General features: G+C 40.1%; 1 long non-coding RNA gene across 5 annotated transcripts in view; it reads left to right on the top strand.

Moving 5' to 3' along the window:
- Window positions 1-9685: 9685 nt before the first annotated feature.
- The window catches only part of LOC103228142 (uncharacterized), a 138692-nt gene continuing 133730 nt past the window's right edge, over window positions 9686-14647 (top strand). For all 5 annotated transcript variants that reach the window (XR_012090548.1, XR_012090546.1, XR_012090543.1 and 2 more), the window contains exon 1: window positions 9686-11396. This is a non-coding gene — a long non-coding RNA (uncharacterized lncRNA). The remainder of the gene's footprint in view (window positions 11397-14647) is intronic.

The raw sequence follows: 14647 nt of genomic DNA, 5'->3' as shown, positions 1-14647 counted from the left end.
ATAGTTCCTTTTGCTGTGCGGAAGCTCTTTAGTTTAATTAGATCCCATTTGTCTATTTTGGCTTTTGTTGCCATTGCTTTTGGTGTTTTAGACATGAAGTCCTTGCCCATGCATATGTCCTGAATGGTATTGCCTAGGTTTTCTTCTAGGGTTTTTATGGTTTTAGGTCTTAGGTTTAAGTCTTTAATCCATCTTGAGTTAATTTTTGTTTAAGGTGTAAGGAAAGGGTCTAGTTTCAGTTTTCTGCATATGGCTAGCCAGTTTTCCCAACACCATTTATTAAATAGGGTATCCTTTCCCCATTGCTTTTGTCAGGGTTATCAAAGATCAGATGGTTGTAGATGTGTGGCATTATTTCTGAGGCCTCTGTTCTGTTCCATTGGTCTATATACCTATTTTAGTACCAGTACCATGCTGTTTTTGTTACTGTAGCCTTGTAGTATAGTTTGTAGTCAGGTAGCATGATGCCTCCAGATTTGTTCTTTTTGCTTAGGATTGTCTTGGCTATATGGGCCGGTTTTTAGTTCCATATGAATTTAAAGAAGTTTTTTCTAATTCTGTGAAAAAAGTCAATGGTTGCTTGATGAGGACAGCATTAAATTTATAAATTACTTTGGGCAGTGTGGCCATTTGCACAATATTGATTCTTCCTATCCATGAGCATGGGATGTTCTTCCATTTGTGTCCTCTCTTATTTCCTTGAGCAGTGGTCTGTAGTTCTCCTTGAAAAAGTCCTTCACAGCCCTTGTATGTTGTATTCCTAGGTATTTTATTCCCTTTGTAGCAGTTGTGAATGGGAGTTCACTCATGATTTGGCTCTCTGTTTGTCTGTTTTTGGTGTATAGGAATGCTTGTGGTTTTTGCACATTGATTTCGTATCCTGAGACTTTGTTGAAGTTGCTTATCAGCTTAAGGAGCTTTTGGGCTGAGACGATGGGGTTTTCTAAATATACAATCATGTCATCTGCAAACTTCCTCTCTTTCTGTTTGAATACACTTCATTTCTTTCTCTTCCCTGATTGCCCTGGCCAGAACTTCCAATACTATGTTGAAAAGGAGTGGTGAGAGAGGGCATCCTTGTCTTGTGCTGATTTTCAAAGGGAATGCTTCCAGCTTTTGCCTATTCAGTATGATATTGGCTGTGGGTTTGTCATAAATAGGTCTTATTATTTTGAGATATGTTCCCCATCAATACCTAGTTTATTGAGAGTTTTTAGCATGAAGTGGTGTTGAATTTTATCAAAAGACTTTTCTGCATCTATTGAGATAATCATGTGGTTTTTGTCATTGGTTCTTATATGTGATGGATTACATTTATTGATTGGCATATGTTGACCCATCCTTGCATCCAAAGGATGCAAGGCTAGTAGTGTATACGTTTTTTGATGTGCTGCTGGATTCAGTTTGCCAGTATTTTACTGAGGATTTTCACAGTGATATTCATCAGGGATATTGGCATGAAATTTTCTTTTTTTTGTTGTGCCTCTGCCAGGTTTTGGTGTCAGGATGATGCTGGCCTTATAAAATGAGTTAAAGAGCAGTCCCTCTTTTTCTATTATTTGGAATAGTTTCAGAAGAAATGGTGTCAGCTCCTCTTTGTGCCTCTGGTAGAATTCAGCTGTGAATCTGTCTGATCCTGGGCGCCTTTTTTTTTGTTGTTGTTGTTGGTATGCTATTAATTACTGCCTCAATTTTAGAACTTGTTATTGGTCTATTCAGGGATTTGACTTCTTCCTGGTTTAGTCTTGGGAGGGTGTATGTGTCCAGGAATTTATCCATTTCCTCTAGACTTTCTAGTTTATTTGCATAGATGTGTTTATAATATTCTCTGATGGTAGTTTGTATTTCTGTGGGATCAGTGGTGATATCCCCTTTATCATTTTTTATTGTATCAACTTGATTCTTCCCTCTTTTCTTCCTTATTGATTGGCTAGCGGTCTATCTATTTTGCTGATCTTTTTTAAAAAACCAGCTCCTGGATTCATTTTTTAAAGGGTTTTTTGTCTATCTCCTTCAATTCTGCTCTGATCTTAGTTATTTCTTGTCTTCTGCTAGCTTTTGAATTTGTTTGCTCTTGTTCCTCTAGTTCTTTTAATTGTGATATTAGGGTGTCGATTTTAGATCTTTCCTGCTTTCTCCTGTGGGAATTTAGTGCTACAAATTTTCTCTCTAAACACTGCTTTAGCTGCGTCCCAGAGATTCTGGTATGTTGTGACTTTGTTCTCAGTGGTTTCAAAGAACTTACTTATTTCTGTCTTAATTTCATTATTTCCTAGTAGTCATTCAGGAGCAGGTTGTTCAGTTTCCATGTAGTTGTGTGATTTTGAGTGAGTTTCTTAATCCTGAGTTCTAATTTGATTACACTGTGGTCTGAGAGACTGTTTGTTATGATTTCCATTCCTTTGCATTTGCTGAAGAGTGTTTTACTTCCAATTATGTGGTCAATTTTAGAATTAGTGCAGTGAGGTGCTGAGAAGAATGTATATTCTGTTGACTTGGGATGGAGAGTTCTGTATATGTCTATTAAGTCTGCTTGGTCCAGCGCTGAGTTCAAGTCCTGAATATCCTCGTTAATTTTCTGTCTCATTGATCTGTCTAATATTGAGAGTGGGGTGTTAAAGTCTCCCACTATTATTGTGTGGGAGTCTAAGTCCCTTTGTAGGTCTCTAAGAACTTGCTTTATGAATCTGGGTGCTTTTGTATTGGGTGCATATATATTTAGGGTAGTTAGCTCTTCTTGTTGCATTGATCCCTTTATCATTATGTAATGCCCTTCTTTGTCTTTTTTGATTTTTGTTAGTTTAAAGTCTATTTTATCAGAAACTATGATTGCAACCCTTGCTTTTTTTTTTTTTTTCTTTCCATTTGCTTGGTAAATACTCCTCCATCCCTTTATTTTGAGCCTATGTGTGTCTTTGCACGTGAGATGGGTCTCCTGAATACAACATACCAATAGGTCTTGACTGTTTTTCCAATTTGCCAGTCTGTGTCTTTTAACTGGGGCATTTAGCCCATTTACATTTAAAGTTAATATTGTTATGTGTGAATTTGATCCTGTCATTTTGATGCTAGCTGGTTATTTTGGTCATTAGTTGATGGCAGTTTCTTCATAGTGTTGATGGTCTTTACAATTTGGTATGTTTTTGCAGTGGCTGGTACCTGTTGTTCCTTAGCATGTTTAGTGTGTCCTTCAGGAGCTCTTGTAGGGCAGGCCTGGTGGTGACAAAAACTCTCAGCATTTGCTTGTCTGTAAAGGATTTTATTTCTCCTTCATTTATGAAGCTTAGTTTGGCTGAATATGAAATTCTGGGTTGAAAATTCTTTAAGAATGTTGAATATTGGCCCCCACTCTCTTCTGGCTTATAGGGTTCCCGCAGAGAGATCTGCTATTAGTTCGATGGGCTTCCCTTTGTGGGTAACCCGACTTTTCTCTCTGGCTGCCCTTAACATTTTTTTCCTTCATTTCAACCTTGGTGAATTTGACCATTATGTGTCTTGGGGTTGCTCTTCTCAAGGAGTATCTTTGTGGTGTTCTCTGTATTTCCTGAAATTGAATGTTGGCCTGTCTTGTTAGGTGGGGAAGTTCTCCTGGATAATATCCTGAAGAGTGTTTTCCAACTTGGTTCCATTCTCCCCATCATTTTCAGGTACCTCCATCAAATGTAGATTTGGTCTTTTCACATAGTCCCATATTTATTGGAGGCTTTGTTTGTTCCTTTTTATTCTTTTTTCTCTAATCTTGTCTTCTTGCTTTATTTCATTAAGTTGATCTTCAATCTCTGATATCCTTTCTTCTGCTTGATTGATTCAGCTAGTGATACTTGTGTATGCTTCAAGAAGTTCTCGTGCTGTGTTTTTCAGCTCCATCAGGTCACTTATGTTCTTCTCTAAACTGGTTATTCTAGTTAGCAATTTGTCTAACCCTTTTTCAAGGTTCTTAGCTTCCTTGCATTGGGTTAGAACATGGTCCTTTAGCTTGGAGAGTTTGTTATTACCCATCTTCTGAAGCCTACTTCTGTCAGTTCGTCAAACTCATTCTCCATCCAGTTTTGTTCCCTTGCTGGTGAGGAGTTGTAATCCTTTGGAGGAGAAGAGGCGTTCTGGTTTTTGGTATTTTCAGCCTTTTTGCACTGGTTTCTCCCCATCTTTGTGGATTTATCTACCTTTGGTCTTTGATGTTGGTGACCTTTGGATGGGGTCTCTGAGTGGATGTGCTCTTCGTTTTTGTTTATTAGTTTTCCTTCTGACAAGCCTCTCTGCTGCAGGTCTGCTGGAGATTGCTGGAGGTCCACTCCAGATCCTGTTTGCCTGGGTATCAACGGAGGCTGCAGAACAGCAAATATTGCTGCCTGTTCTTTCCTCTGGAAGCTTCGTCCCAGAGAGGCACCTGCCAGATGCCAGCCAGAGCTTTCCTGTATGAGGTGTCTGTCAGCCCCTACTGGGAGGTAGCTCCCAGTCCGGATACACGGGGGTCAGGGACCCACTTGAGGAGGCAGTATGACCCTTAGCAGAACTCAAACGCTGGGTTGATCCACTGGGAGTTCAGTTGATCCACTGGAACTCAAGTGCTGGGAGATCCACTGCTCTCTTCAGAGCCCTCAGGCAGAAACATTTAAGTCGGCTGAAGCTGCGCCCATAGCCTCCCCTTTCCCCAGGTGCTCTGGCCCAGAGAGATGGGAGTTTTATCTAAAAGTCCCTGACTGGGGCTGCTATCTTTTTTCAGAGATGCCCTTCCCAGAGAGGACAAATCTGGCAGTCTGGACACAGCAGTCTTGCTCAGCTGCAGTGGGCTCTGCCCAGTTCAAACTTCCCAGTGGCTTTGTTTACACTGTGAGGATAAAACCACCTACTCAAGCCTCAGCAATGGCAGATGCCCCTTCCCCCACCAAGTTCGAGTGTCCCAGGTTGATCTCTGACTGCTGCTGGGCTGGCAGCGAGAATTTCAAGCCAGTGGATCTTAGTTTGCTGGGCTCCATGGGGATGGGACTGCTGAGCCAGACCACTTGGCTCGCTGGCTTCAGCCCCCTTTCCAGGCGAGTGAATGGTTGTCTCACTGGCATTCCAGGCACCACTGGGGTATGGGAAAAAAACAAAAAACAAAAAAACCTCATGCAGCTATTTTGGTGTCTGCCCAAACGGCCACCCACTTTTGTGCTTGAAATCCAGGGCCCTGGTGGAGTAGGCACTGGAGGGAATCTCCTGGTCTGCAGGTTGCAAAGACCGTAGGAAAAGTGCAGTATCTGGGCCAGACTGCACGGTTCCTCAGGTTCAGTCCCTCACGGCTTCCCTTGGGTAAGGGAGAAAATTCCCCGACCCCTGGCACTTCCAGGGTGAGGCAACACCCCACCCTGCTTTGGCTTACACTCCATGGGTAAGGGATATGGGCTGCACCCACTGTCCAACCAGTCCCAGTGAGATGAACCGGGTACCTCAGTTGGAAATGCAGACATCACCTACCTTCTGCATCGATCTCGCTGGGAGCTGCAGACTCGAGCAGTTCCTGTTCAGCCATCTTGCCAGCAATCTGATATCATTTTTTTCTTTTATTCATCTTCTCAAACTGAAACTCTGTACCCATCAAACAATACCTTTCCATCCCCTCTTCCCCCTGACCCTAGCAACTACCATCCTAGCTTCTATGAATTTGACTACTCTAGAAACTTTATGTAACTGGAATCATACAATATTTGTCCTTTTGTAACTGGCTTATTTCCCTTAGCATAATGTCTTCAAGCTTCATCTATATTGTAGCATGTGTCAAAATGTTTCTTCCTCTTTGAAGCCAAATAACATTCCATTGTATGTATGTACCACATTTTTCACTGTTTTAATTAATGTGATATATCCTAAAAATCCACAATTATAATTTAATTCATATATTAAGTTTATTTTATGCATAATGTCAAGCAAACAACAAATATATTTATTCCTTAAGGGGAACAATTTAAGGTGAAAAGGAAATTGAGATACTATTTTATACCAGAAGTAACTGCTACACTAAGTTCAGACTATATTAATCCCCTAAACATGTTCTGTAGTCCTAAATTCTTTGAAACATACAAATTAATTCAAGATACAGAACAGAGTTCTTAACTCTGGTTCCTTTTGTGTACATTATTTAGAATGCCTGATTAGACCAGCAAATGAAAACTCTACCCTTTCTCTTTATCTACATCTCATTGTCTTAATCTTTCTTTTCAGACTTACATAGCACTATTGTTTTCCTAATTTTTTGTTTGTTTGTTTTAAAAGTGACATAATGGATTACCTTTTTTGTAGAAAAACAGGAAAAAATAGGCATTTGCTTTTACCTGCATCCCATATCTTGGGAGTTACACCAGAAACAGTTAATCATGGTTGCCTCTGGGGAGAGAAACTGAGTATCTGGGGGACAGAGCAAGAAGGGACACTTCCATGGTATACTATTTTATATCTTAGTAACTTTATATCAGATAAATATAATCTGTATTCATAGAGATTTTAAATAGACATGAGTTACAGTCCCTGATTACCCCCTAGTTCCACCCTCCAGATGTAGTCACTGTTGGCAGTTTCATTTATAATTTCTCTTGACATATTTATATATTTCATCTCAAGATAGCTTTGAGCAGTAACTACCAAACTTTCTGCAGTTATATGGCATTCTATTATATGCTTGAATATGTGCTCCATCCTTCTAAGAATGTCACTGAGAATACATTTTTTAAAAATTGGGTTGGTAAGAATTATACTTCTTGAGATAACTTAGAATATGATGGAGGGTCATGAAGCCAGCAGTGAGAACCAACAATGTAGGAAATAAGACCTTGTGTAACATCACTCCACTGGTCTCTGCATCACACTATCAGGGTCTTTCCCTTTGGTATATCTATGTTGATGTCCTGGCTGGAATTATAATACAAAATCCAAGCCATGACACTATAATACTACAACCTGGATCGAGTCCAAAAACAACTACCACTATTATTCTTTCAAAAAAAATTTTTGTTTTTTGAGACAGAGTTTCACTCTTTTTTTTGCCCAGGCTGGAGTGCAGTGGTACAGTCTCGGCTCACTGCAACCTCCATCTCCCGGGTTCAAGCAATTCTCCTGCCTCAGCCTCCCGAGTAGCTGGGATTACAGGCATGCACCACCACGCCTGGCTAATTTTGTATTTTTTAGTAGAGACAGGATGTCTCCATGTTGGCCAGGCTGGTTTTGAACTCCTGACCTCAAGTGATCTGCCTGCCTTGACCTCCCAAAGTTGCTGGGATTACAGGCGTGAGCCAACCGTGCCCAGCCAAAAAAAAAAAAAAAAAAAAAAATTTAAGTACATGTCTGAGGTACATGTCTGACATAACTGTAAAATTATATATGATGTTTTTCCAAAAAATATACACAAGGCTATATTATAGAAAATCTGGTAAAGACAATTACCCATGATAAAAGCACCTTGAAACAGTAGCTATCATATTGGAACAATTCCTTTCCTTTTTTTTTTTTTTTTTTTTGTAGTTTCTACTATGAAATAATAGTACAAAGAAGTCCTGTATATGCTTCACTTAGATTCTGTGACCCTTGACATTTTCCATTTTCCATGCTCTCTCAATATATCTCAAAGCATTACTTTTTGTCTGAACCATTAGTTAAGTTGCAGATATAATATTCCTTTACTCCTAAATATTTCCTAAAAACAAGGCCATTCTCTAATATAACCACAGTATAATTATCAAAACTAGGAAATTAACATTGATACAGAATTATGACCTAATGTTTAGACCTTATTTGCATGTTGCCAATTATCCCAATACTGTCCTTTGCAAAAAATAAAATAAAATAAAAAAATTTTAAAAATCCCTCTGGGTCATGCCAAATCCAAGATCACATGTTGCATTAAACTGTCATAGCTCTTTAGTCTCCTTTAAGCTATAACAGTTCCTCAGGCTGTCATTCATTGTCTGCTATAACCTTGACATATTTAAAGAGGCTAGGCCAGTTATTTTGTACAATGTCCCTCTGGACATTTAGATTTGTCTGATGTTTACCTATTAGACACAGGTCATGCATTTTTGGCAGGAATCCACAAAAGAGATGTTATTCTCAATACAATCAATAGACACATGTCAGTTTGTCCCATTACTGATGATGTAAACTTTATTACTTAAGAAGGTGTCTGCCAGGTTTTTTATTGTAAAGTTTCTCCTCTTATCTTTGTAATTGTTAAGCATTTTGTGAAGAGATACTTTGAGATTATATAGATATCCCCATCATCAAACTTTCACCCCATAGTTTTAGCATCCATTGATGATTCTTGGCTGAATCGTTTGACAAATAGTGATTTTCTAACTACGTAATTCCTTCTACATTTATTAGTGGGCATTCAACTTTAGGGAAGCACTTTTTCTTTCTTCCGTGTTAGTGGGGACTCACTGATTCCTATTTTCTTCAGTGGGTTATGATTCCCTATTATCACTTTATTTTGATGCCCAAATTGTCTCAGATTTGGTCACTGGGAGCCCCCTGAGGTTGACTCCTGTATCATTTTAACATGCCCCCATCACTTTTTGAGCTGTTCCTTACTTTCTACAAGGTGCTCCCAGGTCATCTTTTTATTTATTTTTTATAATTGCCACAAGGGTATTTAAAATGAGATCCACCTTCTTAACAAAATGTAATATTAACTATAGACATGATATTGTACAGCAGATCTCAAGAATTTCTTCATCTCACATAAATGTAACTTTATACTCCCTGAATAGCAACGCCATCTCTCTCTTCTAATGGCCACTGGCAACCACCATTCTATTCTGTTTCTATGAGTTTAAACTATTTTAGATACTTTATATAAGTAAAATCATGCAGTATTTGTCCTTCTGTGACTAGCTTATTTCACTTTGTGGTTCAAGGTTCACTTCAAGGTTCGTGTCTGTTATTGCATATGACAGCTATTTCCTTCTTTTTAAAAGTTGAATAATAGTCCATTGTATGTATATACCATATTTTATCTATTCATCTGTAGATAGACATTTGCATTGTTCCCCCATCTTGGCTATTGTGAATAGTGCTGCAATGAACACGAGAGTGCAAATATCTCTTCTATATACTGATTTCAATTCTTTAGGATAAATTCCCAGAAGTAGAATTGCTGGGTGATATAGTTCTATTTTTAATTTGGTGAGGAATCTCCATATTGTTTTCCATGCGGCTATACCATTTTACATTCCCACTGACAGTGTACAAGGGTTCCAATTCTTCCAAATCCTTGCCAACACTTGTTTTTGTTTTTTTAATAAGTCATCCTAACAGGTGTTAGGTGATAGCTCATTGTGGTTTTAATTTGCATTTCCTTGATGATTAGTGATGTTGAGCATCTTTTTATATACCTGTTGGTCATCTGCACGTCTTCTTTGGAAAAATGTCTATTCAAATCCTTTTTTCATTTTTTAACCAGGTCATCTGTTGTTCTGCTTTTGAATTATAGAAATTCCTTATATGTATTTTGGATATTAATTATTTATCAGATACATGGCTTGGAAATATTTTCTCCCATTCTGTAGATTGCCTTTTCACTCCATCAATCATTTCCTGTGCTGTGCAGAAGCTTTTTAGTTTGATGTATCCACGCTCTTCTTATAATACTCCTGCTCAGCCCTGGGGTTGGTCAGTTCTCCAAGACACCATGACTCCTTGGTGGACAGTGGTACTTGGAAACCAAGATCTAGGTACTAGATGTGTTCTTTGCTATTGGGGCTTCCAATCCTTTTTCATATGCATTTTTTACTTAGTCATACTAACTACATATTTGCAATTTTGAATCTTGTGTTTTCTACTTTTAAATCTTTTTCATATTAATACTCAAAAATTTTTAATGGTTATATAATATTTCTTTCAGTGGAAGTAATATATGGTCTTGGTTTGCTTCATATTTTTCATCAGTAAAAAAACCTGGAATAAGCCTTTCTATCTCTTGAAAATAGCCTTTTCATATTTAGGATTAAAAGGAAAATTATTTGGTGAAAGGTTATTGGCAATTTAATACAAACTGCAAAGCTGCTCTCCAAAAGAAGTGTCCTAATCACAATACAGGAGAATCAGTTTGCTTTATTTTACACTTACTTCTACTGAGTTATTATCATTAAACTTTTAATTTTGCTATTTCAGAAACATACAAGCATTTCTTAGTAGTCATATCTCCTACCAACAAGTACAAGATAAAACTGCCTTTGTAGAATGACTTAGAGTGTGCTAAGGTCTTTCATTTCCACTTTACCCATACCCTGTGAGTTATCATTATTTCTGTGAGGTGGGAACCTAAATTTCAGAAAAGTGGTTTGTTCAAAGTCATACATCTTCTAGGTAAAATGTTTAAAAGAAGAATGGACTCTGGCATCAGCTTTGTGAATCTGAATCTTGATTCCACAGCTGTGTAACCGTTAGGAAGTTATTTGAACCCTCCAGCCCTCAATTTCCTCACGTATAAAAGAGGGATAATGGTACCTACATCATAAGGATATTCTGACTATGAAATGAGTTGTTCTATGTAATACATAAAAGCACTTAGAGTAGTATCTACCACATAAGTGCTATCTAAATGTTAGCTGCTGTTATTATTAAGATGGTGGCAAACTACATGTTTTTAAGGGAAGTAAATTTTGTTGCATGTCTACGCCAACTGTGTGATCGATGTTTTTACCGAGTTCTCTCATTTAACCTTCCCAACTCTTTGGGACAGAATTTTATGCTTATTTCTGCCTATTTTGCAGCTAAGGAATAGGAAGTTCCGAGAAGTAAAACGTAGTGGAATCTCAATCTGCAAGTAACTGAAGCTAGGAGAGCTTAAGTCACTCGACCCAACGGCGAACGATGGGACTCGAACCCGGGCCTGATCCCAAAACCAGCGCTCTAGAGGGCTATGACTATTTAAACAGAAACACATCTAGAGACCAAGCGGCTGTGTTACGACGGGAAGATCAGGTGTTCCCCGCACCTCTGTCCCAGCACTTAAATGTCGCCGCATGGTCTCTTTTTTCGAGCAGAGTTTTACAAGTCCCTGTTTACAAGTCCCTGGCCTGAAAACCCCTCTGTCCCTCTCCATCCCCACAGTGGACTCCTCAGGTCCTCAGGTCCTCAGCCCTCACCTGGCCCGGTCGAGATCCGGACCTGACCATCTCTCGCAGCCTCAGAGAAGCCAAGACCGAAGGAAGTGAAGCCTCACGGTAAAAAGAATTAACCGCAGTGGGCTCCCGGACCTTCTTGGAGCGTCCCCCGAGCTTCCGCTTCCGGAAAGGATCCAGCCCAGCGCCGCGCTTCAGTCTCCGAGGAGACCTCCATTCTCTTACTCCTGCTCCAGACCCAGCGGCTTGGCGGTGCACAGTAGATCCCTCCCGACTTCTCGGCTCGTCACCCACTGGCAGCAGGTGGGAGAAGCCAATAGACTGCGAACGGGGCGGGGCCGAGGCATGGCTGGGGCGGAGCCGGGGCTGAGACGGGTCGGAACCGCCAAGAAAAGAGTTAAGCGGTGCGGTTCCGCAGCATGCGGTGGGGGAAACAGGGACAAGGACCCTCCAGCACCAGAGGAAGGGACAGGGGTAGGAGGCGGATAGGTTTCAGAAGGAATTGCGCGCAACTTTTTGGGTTTTCGCTCTTTTAGTTTGCATCTTGTGTGCCTTTTTGGATGATTTTGCTCTTTATAAAAATAAGACCTCTGGGTTATCTTTGCGTAAGTGTGATGGCAATTTCAGAATTATTCCCTGTGGCCACTGATCTCAGATGTTCGTTAGTTGGGATTTGGGGTTTACTTCCATGCGTACTTGTCTCCTCTTGTGTTGAGGTAATTACTTTTGATGAAGAATGACACAGCATTCTTAATATTGGCATGTGCACTCAGTTTAATGAGGATTTTAGATATTGGTTTTTAAGGCATTGGGTTTTGCGTTAATAATTTAAATCAAGTTGAAGAGAGATAATTCAGTTTAGTACATTTCTTTTTTTTTTTTTTTTTTTTTGAGACTGAGTCTGGCTCTGTCGCCCAGGCTGGAGTGCAGTGGCCGGATCTCAGCTCACTGCAAGCTCCGCCTCCCGGGTTCACGCCATTCTCCTGCCTCAGCCTCCCGAGTAGCTGGGACTACAGGCGCCGCCACCACGCCCGGCTAGTTTTTTTTTGGTTTTTTTTTTTTTTTTTTTTTTGTATTTTTTAGTAGAGACGGGGTTTCAGTTTAGTACATTTCAACTGTCGCCCAGGCTGAAGTGCAGTGGTGCCATCTCGGCTCACTGCAACCTTCGCCTCCCGGGTTCCAGCGATTCTCCTGCCTCAGCCTCCTGAGTAGCTGGGATTACAGATGTGCGCCACCACACGCAGCTAATTTTTGTGTTTTTAGTACAGACGGGGTTTCACCATGTTGGCCAGGCTGGTCTTGAACTCCTGACTTCAGATGATCCGCCAGCCTTGGCCTCCCAAAGTGCCGGGATTACAGGCGTGAGCCACCACGCCCAGCCTCATTGCTTTTTAATGGAGAAAAGAGCTACCCTTTAAAAGTCTGTTACAATTAATGTCAAAGCCCAGGAACTAAAACATGTCCACCAAAATATCACACACTTAAATCCTGAGTGATTTTAGGAAACGAGTATTTCACAGATTTAGTTTTGAATTAGATCAAACTGTGAAAACCTCTCCTTTCCTTCCCCAGCCCTCTCATAACTTCATAACTTTCTAACATATCCACCTGAAATTAAGGGGTTTTTTTTTTAGGTAAGTTGATTTTTTAAAATTCATGTTGATTTTTCTTAATACATGTTTATTTTAGAAAATATATATAAGCAAAAAGGAAAGATCACCTATAACCCCACTGCCCATGAGTTATCACTCTGAACAGCTTGGTGCATTCCCTTCAAGATTTTTTCCACCTACGTATATGTGTATAAATGTATTACAACAATATGAAATAATAGGTATTACTGTAACTTGAGTGTTTTCTCTTAATATCTCATCAATATTGTTTCTCATTAATCTACAATTATAAAATGGCTGCCTGGTGTTCCATGATTCATTTCCCTAGTGTTGGGAATATTATGCCCCTACCCCCTTTTGCATTTTGTTATTTGCTATTATAAATAATGTTGCAGTGAACTGAGATCTGCAAATGAGCTAGATAGAGAGTGGAGAGCAGAGTATTCTAAAGATGTGGAGACAGCATGATGTTGAGAAAGAGAAACCCAGGGAGGCTCTTGCTGCTGAAGTGTGGATGGAAATGTATGTAGGACCAGACTATGCAGTCCTCATAGGCTACATGATTTGGCTTATTATCCTAAGGCCATTGGGAATATGTAAAAGTTCAGGCAGGGGGCACAGTGAACTGACTGGGGTTTTACAAAGACCCATGGCTGTAGTGTAGAGCAGGAATCCGAAATCTACAGTCCCTGGCTAAATTCAGTCTGCCATTCTTGGATACAGCCTGAGAACAGTTTTTACATTTTCAAGTAGTTTTTTTTTAAGTCAAAATAATAATATTTTGTCATGTGAAAAGTTACCTGAAAATCATCTGTTATAAAGTTTTATTGGAACACAGTTACACGAATGTGTTTACACATTATCTGTGCTACAACTGCCAAAGTTGAGTATTTGTGATAGAGACCGTCTAGCGTGCCAAGCCTAAAATATTTACTAGCTGGGCCTTTACAGAAGTTTGCTGATTCCTAGCATAGAGAGTGCTTGGGGGAAAGGCAAGCATGGGTGTGAGCAAATTCTCTCCTCCTGCATCCACTCTCTGCCCTTCTCCGTGCCCCATGGACTGACATCACTCAGACATGCCCTCCAGCTTCAGGTTCTGTTTAGTCAATAGAAGAGGGAGAGAATAGAATATTCCTCCTATCTCAGCACCATTTGGCTGATAGCACTGGCCCTCTGCATCATCAGGGGAGCCCCTGGAGCTCCAGTCCTCTCACACTCTAATAAAACATGCCCTTCCCTTTGTCCCTTCAGTCTTAGGGGAGATAATGGTTTGCCAGTCCCTGGGTGCCTCAACCTCCCTGTTGTTTTCCTTGTCCATTCTGTAAACTTTTTAATTATCTTCAAAACTCAAGATTGTTTTCTGTTTCCTGTGAGAACCAGATTGATAGGAAGTCCAGATGAAATATATTGGTAGCTGGGAGGGGATGAGGGGACCTAAGGCAGGTGGTGGTGAGGGAAGGTGAAGAGGACATATTTGAGAGATGCATAGGAGGTAAAATGGAGAGCACTTGGTGATAGAGTTGGAAAATAAGGCAGTGGGGAGGTATTTGTTGACTCTGGTTTCTGGGTTTTGTATCTTGGTGGGTGGTGGGAGAGATCCACATTTAGGAAGGAAGCTTATGAACTCATTTCTCTCCAACATTTTATTATGAAAAAAATGCAAACCAGGAAAATCATTTTTGGATTTGTTAAATTAGAGAGTACTTTGGAGTCATCCAAGAAAGATGTCAAGTTAGCTACTGAATAGTTGAGTCTGGAGCTTGGCAAGGACATGTGGGCTGCAGATACACCTTTCTGAGTTGCCTGTGGCTTCCGAACTTGCTCTCAAATTACTTCCTCATGAAAGCCTGTCTATCCTGCCCCTGCACACTAGCTGTGTGCCCCGTGCTACTATGTAGTAGCATCGTTTCTCACAATTATAAACTTGTGTTTAGTTATGTA

The sequence above is a fragment of the Chlorocebus sabaeus genome, chromosome 22, assembly GCF_047675955.1.
Source record: "Chlorocebus sabaeus isolate Y175 chromosome 22, mChlSab1.0.hap1, whole genome shotgun sequence".
Classification (NCBI taxonomy): domain Eukaryota; kingdom Metazoa; phylum Chordata; class Mammalia; order Primates; family Cercopithecidae; genus Chlorocebus; species Chlorocebus sabaeus.
The sequence above is the reverse complement of the archived record's forward strand: the minus strand, read 5'-3'. Positions and strand labels throughout refer to the sequence as shown.